The sequence below is a fragment of the Pinus tabuliformis genome, chromosome 7 (genome assembly GCF_031772625.1).
Source record: "Pinus tabuliformis cultivar Carrire ecotype Pingquan chromosome 7, CPIR1, whole genome shotgun sequence".
Lineage (NCBI taxonomy): Eukaryota > Viridiplantae > Streptophyta > Pinopsida > Pinales > Pinaceae > Pinus > Pinus tabuliformis.
Window position 1 is genome coordinate 1365578227 of NC_142293.1, and position 14576 is coordinate 1365592802.

Consider the following 14576-nt stretch of genomic DNA (forward strand, 5'->3'; position numbering starts at 1 on the left):
AAACAGTTTCCAACTTCTGAAGCGGAAAATAACGGAGAGGCCAATCTTGAGACTGCCCGATTTTAGCAAACCTTTTCAGGTTCGTTGTGATGCAAGCGGGACAGCTATTGGCGCTGTGCTCAGTCAAGAGGACAGACCAGTGGCGTTTTTTAGTGAAAAACTAAATGAGAGTCGGCAGAAGTATTCGTCATATGACAAAGAGTTCTATGCAGTGGTTCAAGCTTTGAAGCATTGGAGGCACTACTTACTAGGCAATGAGTTCGTCTTGTTCTCTGATAATTCAGCATTACAATATATAACACAGCAGCACAAACTGAACCATAAACATGCCAAGTGGGTGGAATACTTGCAGAGTTTTACTTTTGTGTTGAAGCACATAAGTGGGCAAGCCAACAAAGTGGCGGATCCCTTAAGCAGAAGAGCCTTGCTCTTACAAGAAAGTGGCATACAGGTGATGGGATTTGAGTACTTGAAGGATTTGTACCATATGGACGCGGATTTCAAAGAAGATTTTGAAGCATGCCAAAATCCCGTATTGAGGAATACAAGCCCATGGCTAGATTTCAATTTACAGGAAGGATTATTGTTTCGAGGAGGACAGCTATGTGTTCCAGACTATTCGATGAGGGAAAACTTAGTAAGAGAGAAACACAGTGGCGGACTAGCGGGACATTTTGGCATCGATAAAACATTGGAGCAGCTCGAGCATTTTTATTATTGGCCAAAAATGAGACGGGACGTACAGAGATATGTAACCAGGTGTAAAATCTGCCAACTGGCGAAAGGACACAGCCAGAACACTGGGCTATACACACCCCTACCTGTTCCGAGTAGACTGTGGGATTCGGTCAGCATTGACTTTGTCCTAGGATTGCCTAGAACGCAGCGGGGATATGATTCAGTGATGGTGGTGGTGGATAGGTTCTCGAAAATGGCTCATTTCATTCCTTGCCGGAAGACTAGCGACGCCACAAACGTGGCACACCTCTTCTTTACACAAGTAGTTCGATTACATGGCTTACCTAGAACTATAGTTTCAGACAGGGATGTGAAGTTAATAGGACATTTTTGGCGCACCCTGTGGAAAAAGTTGGGCACACAGTTAAATTTCAGTTCTACGTATCACTCGCAGACTGATGGACAGACAGAGGTGGTGAACAGGAGTTTGGGCAACTTGTTACGAAGTTTGACAGGAGAAAACTCGCGATTATGGGATCGAGCTCTTGCCTAGGCAGAATTCGCTTATAACGATTCGCCCAATCGGAGCACCGGATTTAGCCGATTTCAGATCTTGTATGGTATGCATCCGCGAGGGGTACATGAACTACGAGATTTGGGACACCTAGAAAGGAGAAGTGCAGACGGAGAATATTTTGCCGAAGCAATGAGCGAACTGCATGAAAAGGTCAAATTGAGATTATAGGACAGCACGCAGAAATACAAACAACATGTAGACATAAAGCGGCGAGAGGTACATTTTGAGATTGGAGATGAAGTCCTTGCGCATCTGCGCCGGGAACGGTTTCCTAAGGGTACGTATAACAAGCTGAAATTCAAAAAAATCGGTCCATGCAAAATTCTGCGGAAATTTTCAGCGAATGCGTATGAAATTCAGTTGCCACCTGATATAGGTATATCACCTATATTCAACGTGGCCGACCTATTCCCATATCATGCCCAGGCGGAAGATGATAGAATGGTACAGCCACAACGGGACACCCAGTTCGAGAGCAGTCTTTGGAAGAAATAGTTGCCTTTGGTCAGGACCCATGAAATCGAAGGAATCCTCAGCACACAGGTAGCCAAGAAGACGCGCAGGAAGGAGTATCTGCGTTACCTCGTCAAGTGGAAGGACCGTCCAATGGAGGACAGCTCCTGGCTCGACGAGGCACAGATTCGGAAGGCTGGCTACTCGGTGGAGGAGCTCATGGAACAGAGCCATGAGTTCTTTTTTTTACCCCGGCAGCCTGATGCAGGAGCATCTGGCCAACAGGGTGAAGACCGAGAGAGGGAGAACACAGTTTCTGAAGAAGATTGGGAATGAAAAACAATTCACTGAACGGACAGCAAGTCTGTCAAGTTCCTATGTTTTTTTTGTTTTATTTCTTTCATGGTCAACTACAGTATTAACTTCTGTTATTTTAAATTTCTGTTCATTATATTTAAAAAGTTGTGATAGGTCCTAGTTAGACACGTTAAGAGTAGATTAGTGTCGATAGGTGATTAAAACAACGAACCCCTATGGTAGAAAGGCAGACAAAGTAAACTAATTGATAGTCAAGAAAATCATACCTATAGTAACTGCAAAATAAACTGTAATTGAATAACTACCAGCAGTTATCAAACTGCCTGGAAACATTGTATAAAAAGACAAGCAAGATAACCCAGAAAGGTTCAGCAGCGGAGCATTTGCATGAGAATAATAAATATACATTTTTTTCCTTCATCTTGTTCAGTGCACGAGCAAATAAACTGTTCAAATATATATGTCCTCAGTAACAAAAATCTACATGTACAGTGTTGTATAATCATTCCATTTCATTTAAATATAACAACAGTGTTTTACAGTATCCAAGAATCTACTAACTGGCCGAGACGAAAGTGAACACAAGGCGGAAAGAACCAGCACCCACAGAGGGACAAATTAGACCACCACAGCAACCAGGTAAGCCACCAGAACTATCTGTGAACGAGTTGATATATCACTTTATATTACATTGTATTTTCTACATAAAAATTACATAGACTGTGCATCGAGAGTTCACCGAACAGAGTTGCAAACGACCCACAAAACCCTCCTACGTTACGGCTAAGGGATTGGTAACCCCAGAAAGTCCAGACTCAACAGATAAACCAACAGTTCACATAACAAGCGACTGCAAACGTGACCAAGACCAAGAAACATTTCAAGAAAGTAAAACGAGAAAAGAACTACCCGGGAGGAATCGATAGAAGCCCTTGTGAAGATACGGGAGCCGGCCACACCTGCAAACGAAACAGAAGGTGGAGGGTCAGGGTTTCTTCCCAGCAAAAACCCTTGCACAAGAAATTGAAACTATAACGCTGTAAATACAAAGCCCTGAGTATGGATAAGGTGGAATAACCATACCTGATAGTGTGCCAGAACAGAAGGCCAACAGAACCCGAAACAGAGACCCTGTCCACAGAGGGGCTGCAGAACGTTAGTTCCAGCGCAAACAGAGGAAAAGGAATGATAGCATGAACCGGTGACATACCTTGTCCACAGAGCCGAGCGCCGGAGAAGAACCAAACTGAAAGTCCATCGACCTGTGCATCTGTCAACTGAGCGGGCCAGACATTATACACCACAGTCATTCACCACAGTTTTGCTAAGAAGGCCCGACCCGACAGTATCCACAAAAGCAAACCAAGAAATGTTCTTACAGTCATGAAAACGAACTGAACGCATGGTGGAGTCATAGCAACTTACCAACACAAAACCAGGAGCCGAATAGACAGACTCACATAGTAATGACCAGACATAGCTGAGCAACATTATTTCACCACAGAACCGGCGGAAATCCAACAGGGTTTCACCACAGACAAAAACAACCCAGAGGCGGAGCCAAAACCATACAGAGACTGCAGAGACCAAGCGACGAAGTTAAGAATGATGGTAAAGGCGCGAACCGGGCAACAAAAAGTGAGGTAGGGTTTGCCAAATTCGAGGAGGGAAGGTGTCCAACGGAGGATCAACACCAGGTACAGTGAGTTGATTGTTAATTAAACCAAAATCAATTTGCAATTAGCATATATCCAAGCCAGTTTAATAGCGTAGGTCCACGTAAGCTGAGATAAGGCGGGACCACGTGGGCTGGCCCCATCAAGTGGTATCAGAGCATTTTTTTGAAATAGAAGAGGATGGAAGCACCAAGACGAGGACGTGGAAGAGGTGCACGTAGGGGAGCAGATGAAGGATTGAGGGAACAGATCAGAGTTCTTACAGCTCGTTTGGAAGCAGTGGAGGCGGGTAGACGAAGAGACCCAGAACTTGGAGATACCAGTGAGGAGGAAGTGGTAACTGCTACAGACGGGTCTGATGAAGAAGCTCCGGAATTGAGACTGCTGCGTTCAGTTTTATTGGCCAGCAGCAAACCCAAAACAGAAATTTCTAATTACGATGGTAGTCTGTCCGCAGATGTCCTATTGGACTGGATAAGCGAACTAGATAAATATTTTGAGAATGAAGAAGTCAGTGAGGATAAAAGAGTTAGGTTCGCTGCCACTAAGTTAAAGGGACACGCACTCTTGTGGTGGGACAGTGTCCAAGCGGATAGAAAACGAATGAATAAGTCGCTGATACGACAGTGGTCAAGGATAGTAGCGAAATTGAAGGGCAGATTTCTGCCAAAAGATTACCAGGTGGAATTATATCGGCGGGTACAGAATTTAAGGCAGAAGGGAATGACTGTCAAAGAGTACACGGAAGAGTTTTACCGAGTGAATTTACGTGCTGGTTATACTGATGATAACCCAGAAAAAACAACAAGGTACATAAATGGATTGAGGATGGAGATATTAGATGAAATCAGTATTCTTTCTCCCTGGAATATTGAAGAAGCCTTTCAGATCGCTGTAAAGGCTGAGGAAAAAATTAACAGAAAACAGAACAGCAGGAGAGGGAGAGGAAATGGCAGAGGAAGGAATGCTGCGAACATCGAAGAAGGCAGCAGTTCAAAAATTTCAGGGACAGCAGAAAAAGGAGATAGCACCAGAGGAGGTCGGTCACATCAGAGAGGACGAGGGAATGGCCGCGGAAGAGGGACTGGTGTCCAGTGCTACAGGTGCCATAAATGGGGGCACAGATCCTTTGAGTGTCCAGAAGTTGAACAGGCCGGTCAGAGGGGAATGCTTATGGCACAGCCTGAAGAAGCTGAAGCACAACCCCGGGAGGTGGAAGACATGGCGGAAACAGGAGAAGCTTTGATTTTGAATAAAGTGCTGTTAAAGCCAACCAAGGAGGTGGCTGAACCAACGCAGCGGAAAGCACTGTTCCGGACAGTCTGTAAATCGCATGGAAAGTGCTGCAAAGTGATAATAGACAACGGGAGTACGGATAACTTGGTTGCCACTGAGATGGTGGAAAAACTGGGGTTGAAGCAGCTGAAGCACCCCATACCTTACAAGGTGTCGTGGCTACAGAAAGGCCACCAACTGTTGGTTGATGAACAATGCGAGGTAGAGTTTCACATTGGCAAGTACCACGATACAGTGGTCTGCGATATTATGCCAATGGACGTGTGCCATATACTGCTCGGAAGACCATGGCAGTATGATAGGAAGGTGACACACGATGGAAAGACTAATTGTTATAAATTTACGAAGGATGGGGTCAAACACACACTTGTACCCATCAAAGAGGAAGATTCAGCAGAATCAAGCGGAACAAAGGCGCTGTTAATTGGAGGAAAACAGTTTATAAAACAGGTTGAGGAAAATGAAGTTAATTTTGCAGTTGTGAGGAGGATGAAGCCAGTGTTGCTGAACTTAGAAATATCAGAGTTGCCCAAGGAAGTACAAGAGCTGTTAGAAGAATTTCAAGACATTTCGGTTGATGAGCTACCTGATAAATTGCCTCCCAAAAGGAGCATCAGCCATCACATTGATTTTATACCAGGAGCAAGCTTGCCGGACAAGGCAGCATACAGGATGAGTCCAAAGGACAATGAAGAAGTACGCAAACAGGTGCATGAGTTGTTGGATAAGGGACTGATCAGAGAAAGTCTGAGCCCCTGTGCAGTACCTACAGTTCTTGCACCCAAGAAAGGTGGAGAATGGCGAATGTGCACAGATTCGCGGGCTATAAACAAAATTACGATTCGATACAGGTTTCCCTTGCCTAGAATGGATGACATGATGGGCTGTCTTAGTGGGGCAGCTTATTTTACAAAAATAGATCTGAAGAGTGGGTACCATCAGATCAGAATTAGAGAGGGAGACGAATGGAAGACAGCCTTCAAGACCAACGAAGGACTGTACGAATGGCTGGTCATGCCATTTGGGTTGAGTAACGCTCCGAGTACTTTTATGAGACTAATGAACGAAATGTTAAAGGAATTTATTGGAAAATTCGTGATAGTCTATCTGGACGATATTTTAATTTTCAGCAGGACGAAAAGAGAGCACCTTCAGCATATTCGAAGGGTATTCGAGAAGCTGCAGCAGAACAAACTGCTGATAAATTTGAAGAAATGCACTTTCTTGCAGAAGGAGTTAATATATCTGGGATTTGTAGTTGCAGAGAACGAGTTAAAGATGGACCCAGAAAAGATTGCAGCGATCATAAGTTGGCCGTCACCTAAGAATTTATTTGAGGTACGTAGCTTTCACGGTTTAGCAAGTTTTTATCGAAAGTTCATTAAGAATTTTAGTGAAATCTGCGCACCAATGCTAGAGACCATCAAAAAGGCCAGCCAACCTTTTTGTTGGACCAAGGCGGCAGAAAACAGTTTCCAACTTCTGAAGCGGAAAATAACGGAGAGGCCAATCTTGAAACTGCCCGATTTTAGCAAACCTTTTCAGGTTCGTTGTGATGCAAGCGGGACAGCTATTGGCGCTATGCTCAGTCAAGAGGACAGACCAGTGGCGTTTTTTAGTGAAAAACTAAATGAGAGTCGGCAGAAGTATTCGTCATATGACAAAGAGTTCTATGCAGTGGTTCAAGCTTTGAAGCATTGGAGGCACTACTTACTAGGCAATGAGTTCGTCTTGTTCTCTGATAATTCAACATTACAATATATAACATAGCAGCACAAACTGAACCATAAACATGCCAAGTGGGTGGAATACTTGCAGAGTTTTACTTTTGTGTTGAAGCACATAAGTGGGCAAGCCAACAAAGTGGCGGATCCCTTAAGCAGAAGAGCCTTGCTCTTACAAGAAAGTGGCATACAGGTGATGGGATTTGAGTACTTGAAGGATTTGTACCATATGGACGCGGATTTCAAAGAAGATTTTGAAGCATGCCAAAATCCCGTATTGAGGAATACAAGCCCATGGCTAGATTTCAATTTACAGGAAGGATTATTGTTTCGAGGAGGACAACTATGTGTTCCAGACTGTTCGATGAGGGAAAACTTAGTAAGAGAGAAACACAGTGGCGGACTAGCGGGACATTTTGGCATCGATAAAACATTGGAACAGCTCGGGCATTTTTATTATTGGCCAAAAATGAGCCGGGACGTACAGAGATATGTAACCAGGTGTAAAATCTGCCAACTGGCGAAAGGACACAGCCAGAACACTGGGCTGTACACACCCCTACCTGTTCCGAGTAGACTGTGGGATTCGGTCAGCATTGACTTTGTCCTAGGATTGCCTAGAACGCAGCGGGGATATGATTCAGTGATGGTGGTGGTGGATAGGTTCTCAAAAATGGCTCATTTCATTCCTTGCCGGAAGACTAGCGACGCCACAAACGTGGCACACCTCTTCTTTACACAAGTAGTTCGATTACATGGCTTACCTAGAACTATAGTTTCAGACAGGGATGTGAAGTTAACAGGACATTTTTGGCGCACCCTGTGGAAAAAGTTGGGCACACAGTTAAATTTCAGTTCTACGTATCACTCGCAGACTGATGGACAGACAGAGGTGGTGAACAGGAGTTTGGGCAACTTGTTACGAAGTTTGACAGGAGAAAACTCGCGATTATGGGATCGAGCTCTTGCCTAGGCAGAATTCGCTTATAACGATTCGCCCAATCGGAGCACCGGATTTAGCCGATTTCAGATCTTGTATGGTATGCATCCGCGAGGGGTACATGAACTACGAGATTTGGGACAGCTAGAAAGGAGAAGTGCAGACGGAGAAGATTTTGCCGAAGCAATGAGCGAACTGCATGAAAAGGTCAAATTGAGATTACAGGACAGCACGCAGAAATACAAACAACATGCAGACATAAAGCGGCGAGAGGTACATTTTGAGATTGGAGACGAAGTCCTTGCGCATCTGCGCCGGGAACGGTTTCCTAAGGGTACGTATAACAAGCTGAAATTCAAAAAAATCGGTCCATGCAAAATTCTGCGGAAATTTTCAGCGAATGCATATGAAATTCAGTTGCCACCTGATATAGGTATATCACCTATATTCAACGTGGCAGACCTGTTCCCATATCATGCCCAGGCGGAAGATGATAGAATGGTACAGCCACAACGGGACACCCAGTTCGAGAGCAGTCTTTGGAAGAAATAGTTGCCTTCGGTCAGGACCCATGAAATCGAAGGAATCCTCAGCACACAGGTAGCCAAGAAGACACGCAGGAAGGAGTATCTGCGTTACCTCGTCAAGTGGAAGGACCGTCCAATGGAGGACAGCTCCTGGCTCGACGAGGCACAGATTCGGAAGGCTGGCTACTCGGTGGAGGAGCTCATGGAACGGAGCCATGAGTTCTTTTTTTTACCCCGGCAGCCTGATGCAGGAGCATCTGGCCAACAGGGTGAAGACCGAGAGAGGGAGAACACAGTTTCTGAAGAAGATTGGGAATGAAAAACAGTTCACTGAACGGACAGCAAGTCTGTCAAGTTCCTATGTTTTTTTTGTTTTATTTCTTTCATGGTCAACTACAGTATTAACTTCTGTTATTTTAAATTTCTGTTCATTATATTTAAAATGTTGTAATAGGTCCTAGTTAGACACGTTAAGAGTAGATTAGTGTCGATAGGTGATTAAAACAACGAACCCCTATGGTAGAAAGGCAGACAAAGTAAACTAATTGATAGTCAAGAAAATCATACCTATAGTAACTGCAAAATAAACTGTAATTGAATAACTACCAACAGTTATCAAACTGCCTGGAAACATTGTATAAAAAGACAAGCAGGATAACCCAGAAAGGTTCAGCAGCGGAGCATTTGCATGAGAATAATAAATATACATTTTTTTCCTTCATCTTGTTCAGTGCACGAGAAAATAAACCGTTCAAATATATATGTCCTCAGTAACAAAAATCTACATGTACAGTGCTGTATAATCATTCCATTTCATTTAAATATAACAACAATGTTTTACAGTATCCAAGAATCTACTAACTGGCCGAGACGAAAGTGAACACAAGGCGGAAAGAACCAGCACCCACAGAGGGACAAACTAGACCACCACAGCAACCGGGTAAGCCACCAGAACTATCTGTGAACGAGTTGATATATCACTTTATATTACATTGTATTTTCTACATAAAAATTACATAGACTGTGCATCGAGAGTTCACCGAACAGAGTTGCAAACGACCCACAAAACCCTCCTACGTTACGGCTAAGGGTTTGGTAAACCCAGAAAGTCCAGACTCAACAGATAAACCAACAGTTCACATAACAAGCGACTGCAAACGTGACCAAGACCAAGAACCATTTCAAGAAAGTAAAACGAGAACAGAACTACCCGGGAGGAATCGACAGAAGCCCTTGCGAAGATACGGGAGTCGGCCACACCTGCAAACGAAACAGAAGGTGGAGGGTCAGGGTTTCTTCCCAGCAAAAACCCTTGCACAAGAAATTGAAACTATAACGCTGTAAATACAAAACCCTGAGTATGGAGAAGGTGGAATAACCATACCTGACAGTGTGCCGGAACAGAAGGCCAACAGAACCCGAAACAGAGACCCTGTCCACAGAGGGGCGACAGAACATTAGTTCTAGCGCAAACAGAGGAAAAGGAATGATAGCATGAACCGGTGACATACCTTGTCCACAGAGCCGAGCGCCGGAGAAGAACCAAACTGAAAGTCCATCGACCTGTGCATCTGTCAACTGAGCGGGCCAGACATTATACACCACAGTCATTCACCACATTTTTGCTAAGAAGGCCCGACCCGAAAGTATCCACAAAAGCAAACCAAGAAATGTTCTTACAGTCATGAAAACGAACTGAACGCACGGTGGAGTCATAGCAACTTACCAACACAAAACCAGGAGCCGAATAGACAGACTCACATAGTAATGACCAGACATAGCTGAGCAACATTATTTCACCACAGAACCGGCAGAAATCCAACAGGGTTTCACCACAGACATAAACAACCCAGAGGCGGAGCCAAAACCATACAGAGACCGCAGAGACCAAGCGACAAAGGTAAGAATGATGGTAAAGGCGCGAACCGGGCAACAAAAAGTGAGGTAGGGTTTGCCAAATTCGAGGAGGGCAGGTGTCCAACGGAGGATCAACACCAGGTACAGTGAGTTGATTGTTAATTAAACCAAAATCAATTTGCAATTAGCATATATCCGAGCCAGTTTAATAGCATAGGTCCACGTAAGCTGAGATAAGGCGGGACCACGTGGGCTGGCCCCATCACATCATATGCCCATTAGGCTGACATGATAGCTAGAGGTTAGGCCGACTTCTTCTAATAGTTTATTCCATCATTGTAGGCCGACTTGAAGAGGAAACGTGACACGGTATTAGAGGATTCTTTACATAGATAATATTGACCTTTTACAAAGTGTAACATGAATTCATTTACATGAAAATGAGTAAACCTTTATGACTAGATGAACAAATATTTCCTAAAGACTCCCAATGGGAGTATTGACTCAAAAATAAAATCTCTTGCTCATGAAACCATGAAGTAAGTCAATATAATAATTTTATTTTTCTTCGTTACATCAATTTACATAAAATAATAATTAAATTTAATTATGAAGACTGAACCTAGTTACTCTTTTCAACATCAAATAGGATTAGAAATCAACATATTCACTGAAATTAATGCATCTAGTGCTAGCAATAAAATATAATTAGGAATCAATATCTACATTGAAATTACTGCATCTAATGCAAGATCAATAAAAAAAGATTATAAATTAATATATTTAATGAAATCAATGCATATAATGCAAGCAATGGAATGTAATTAGAAATCGACATCTACATAGAAATCAATGCATCTAATCTGCAAGAAATAAAATAGGATTATAAATCAACATCTGTATAGTGAAATCAATGCATCTAGTGAATGAAATTTCCTTCCCTTTCTCTCCCCCTTCCATTAATATTGATCTCTCCCTCCATGTCTCTGTCTTTGTCTCTCTATCTCACCCACTCAAAAAAACAAACTTTCTCTCTTTATATCTATCTATCTATCCCTCCCTCCCTTTATCTCTCTCTCACTCCCTCTCTCCCCCTTTCATCTATATTTTTATATCCCTCTATCTCTCCTTCTTCACCTCTCTATATAACCCCTCAAACATACACATTGTTTCTCCATATCTAACTATATCTCCCTCCTTCTCCCTCTCTCTCTCTTCCCCTTATCTCCCTCTATCTCCTCTTCGATCTCTCTTCCCTCTTACTCTCCTCTCTCCCTCTCTTTTCATCTCCCTTGTCACTCCCTCCCTCTCTCTCTCTGTCTCTCCCTTGCCACTCCCTCTCTCTCTCTCCACCTTTCTCTCTCTATATGCATTTTTCTTAACTCCCCCTCTCTCCCACTCCAACTCCATCTCTCTCTCCCTCCGTCTCAAGTCCTATCTATCTTCCTTTCTCACCCATCTCCCTCTGTCTCTCCCCCATGTCACTCACTCACTCACTCTCTATCTCTCTCAAGCTTTGCTCTGCAACGTTGTTGACTATATCCCTCCTTCTCTCATTCTATCAACCCCTTATATCCATATCTCCTTATTTGTATTTCTATCTCACCCCCAAACATTCACACTCTCTCTCCATCTCCCTGATATCATTAAGAAAATTAGTTTTCTGTGGTAAAATTACTTTTCAAATTATATTAAATATGCTTGAGGATTTGTGAGATTATTTGCAAGTTTAAACATGGGTTTTTGAGTGTTTTTATGTAATTTTATATGCAAATTTACATAAACAATTTACTAAACAACAACATATAACATCCATTAACATTACCATAAACAATATCACAACAACACATGATGAAGGAGTTCACCCCTCCTAGGCTACGTCGCCTTGGTCCACCTTTCAATGGCTTGGACCTCTCTATTATGCTAAAAAAATGTGAATGCACTAGTTTACAATGCTTCGAATGCTCTGAAACCTATTCCAATGGCTCTAGAATGCTCAAAAATGTCTGTGTAGCCTCATTCTGCTTTTGATTTTGTAAAAAAATAATAAGTTTTGGCCTTTCCCAATATTCTGCTAATCGCACTACAAATTCCCTAAAATTTGGCATCATCCTACAATTTCACTCCCAAAATGCACCAACAGAGCAACAATTTCACCGAAAATCAAGCGAAATTGCCAGACAGTTAAAATGCCTGCTAACGCTTAAGTTCTGAAAACTGTGGCCACGTGGGGCGCTATGTGCCCGAGGCTACGGCCAACGGACCGCCCCTGCTGGTTGGGCCCCCACTCCTCCTCCATGGTGGTCACATGCATGGCTAGTAACCATGGTATAGCCCCATGTAGGCTGGCCCATTCCATCGAACTTCACGCCAACACACTTTAAATAAAATGTGTGAACTATAAGGTTAATTGACATGGTGTATGGTGTATTGATAGAGACTTTGGACTAGCATTGGGAGGTTGCAGGTTTGACCCCTCTTGCCTCTGCCCAGACTACAAAAAAGCTTTTCGTGGCCCCCTGGGTTGCCACGTGACAGCCTCCGGCTAGGGCAAATGTAAGCCCATGGTTGGCCACTCCAACCAATGAAAACAAAAAAAATCTGACCAATAAGAATGTGCCACTTGGCACGATATCATTCACTGAGGAGCTTGTTGAACAAGTCAACGTCCACATACCGTACCTAATCAACGCTATGTCAACAGTATAGACTACTAACCAGGCCGTCCATTTTTTTTGAAAATTTGCCCGTTTGAGAAAGTGAACAAAACACGTTTCTAAAGTCATATGGAGTCTATTTTGTGTGAAACAAGTTGCGCTATATTCAGGATGACGAGCATTATGCAGTTGTCTAGGTCCCACACTAATCTGACAAATTTTAATTTTGAGCTATTTTTTTAGCACCCGATCATTCCTCCCCACTAGAAGCCTTTTGGACCCCAAAATATCACTTTTAGTTGTGCAACAGGTGAGGGTATAGTTCCCTCACCTTTCCAATCTCGATCCATTTATAACTGACTTGGAACTTGTGATCTAAATGATGCTTGTCATGCCTTGCTTTGTACTTGCCTTTTCTCTTTTCAAGTTGATCTTGCTCTGTTTGATGTACCATTTAGAGTCGCTCAATGAACTCTTTGGATTTTTCCATGTTACTATTAGTAGTGACATCCTTCTTACCAGGATGATACAACACATTATGATGCAAATGGTAAAAAGGTTCCCCTACTTGATTCCTCTGACTCAAGCTTGAATGTACAACTTGAAAGTATGTATTTTGCTGAACATAACTTTCATGTAAAACAAAATAATGCCTTAGTAAAGTAGCTACACTAATAATATGCCTAGAAATCATATCAAAAACTTTATTGTAGATACCTTTCGTATACCTGATTACCAAGTGGAATTGTTGAAGAAAACTCATCCATCAGAAGTGCCTTGACTGCTTCAACTTAAACACTGCACCATTGTAAATTTCTGAATGAAATGAAATGAGCTTACCATATTACATAAGTACTATCCATGGCATAGTCACATACATCAACCTGAAACTCAAATGAATTTTTCAAGTATAGAAGAGAAAGTATAAAGGTTGAGCTGATCTTTTGTTTCAAAGCATCAAATGCTTCTTGTTGTTTTCCTCCCAGTTGAAAGAAATTTTGCACAACTTCCAAAGAATTCAAATGAGTTATAATAGAATAAAAATTACAAAATATTTCCTCGAACATTGGGATGCTCCAAAAAAACTTCTTATCCAAATGACTATCTTGAGCATTGACCAATCCATAATGGAATTAATTTTCGATACGTCTAACTTCAGCTCACCTTCTCCAATATTATGCCCCAGGTACATCAAAGAAGTTTTATCCAACATATACTTTGACATCTTCAATAACAAATGTTCCTGACATACGACATCAATTATTTTTTTCTCATGCGGGACATGTTCATAATGAAATTTTCTAAAAATGAAAATGTCATCCAAGTAGATTATCATTTATAGAAATGGATTCAATACGTCTTTCTTCATATGCATGGAAGTATTAGGAGAATGAAAAAGGCCAAAAAGCATAACAAGCTAGTCAAACAAAACTTGCTTGGTTTTGAATGTTGTCTTCCATATGTCTCCTTTGACAAATCTACTTTGATGAAACCTACTTCTTGAATCCCATTTAATGAAATGCTCTCCATTCTTCTTGGGCGCAAAAATAAGAGGTGCACCATATGGTAAAGGAGATGGTTAGATGATCCTTTTGTTCAAAAATCCTTGGATTTTCTTTTCTATTTCTACACTTTCCCTTCTTGGCATCTAATGCATGTCAATGTTAGAAAGAAGACACTTCTTCTGCAATGGTATTTCATGTTGGATTATCCTCTTGGGAGGAAATCCCTTTTCTTTCTGAAACACCTCATCATCATGGTTAATTACCTCAACCAAATCAGTTTCAAATTTTGAATTATAACCATCAAACACTTCATAATCAACATCAACATTGGGTTTGATCATAAGAAGCACTGAATTCTTTCTTGAATC